Source organism: Anoplopoma fimbria, unplaced genomic scaffold (assembly GCF_027596085.1).
Source record: "Anoplopoma fimbria isolate UVic2021 breed Golden Eagle Sablefish unplaced genomic scaffold, Afim_UVic_2022 Un_contig_4655_pilon_pilon, whole genome shotgun sequence".
NCBI classification, from domain to species: domain Eukaryota; kingdom Metazoa; phylum Chordata; class Actinopteri; order Perciformes; family Anoplopomatidae; genus Anoplopoma; species Anoplopoma fimbria.
In genome coordinates, this window is record NW_026548470.1 from 251 (window position 1) to 609 (window position 359).

The following is a 359-nucleotide window of genomic DNA, read 5'->3' on the forward strand; positions in this document are numbered from 1 at the left end:
TTTATGCTAACGTATTCTACATTTCAACAGTAAATATTAATATTTTTACTGCACTACATTTGTGATCCTTATAGCCACTTTGTACATTCTGATTTGACATTTAAAAGCTGTGAGTGTGTCTGGAAATCTGCAGGCGCTCCCTGTATAGACGAAAGAGCAAAGCGTGGTGATATAGTATCTTTAAAAGGCCCTTTGGTAGGCACAATATTTGCTTACGGCCATACCACCCTGAACACGCCCGATCTCGTCTGATCTCGGAAGCTAAGCAGGGTCGGGCCTGGTCAGTACTTGGATGGGAGACCGCCTGGGAATACCAGGTGCTGTAAGCTTTTTTCACTCCTCTTTACAAAAAGCAGAGG

At 43.5% G+C, this 359-nt stretch overlaps 1 non-coding gene across 1 annotated transcript; it reads left to right on the forward strand.

The window, feature by feature from the left end:
• Positions 1–210: 210 nt before the first annotated feature.
• Positions 211–329, forward strand: LOC129114517 (5S ribosomal RNA). Its single transcript, XR_008532520.1, has one exon. It is a non-coding gene; the product is annotated as a 5S ribosomal RNA (ribosomal RNA).
• Positions 330–359: the final 30 nt, after the last annotated feature.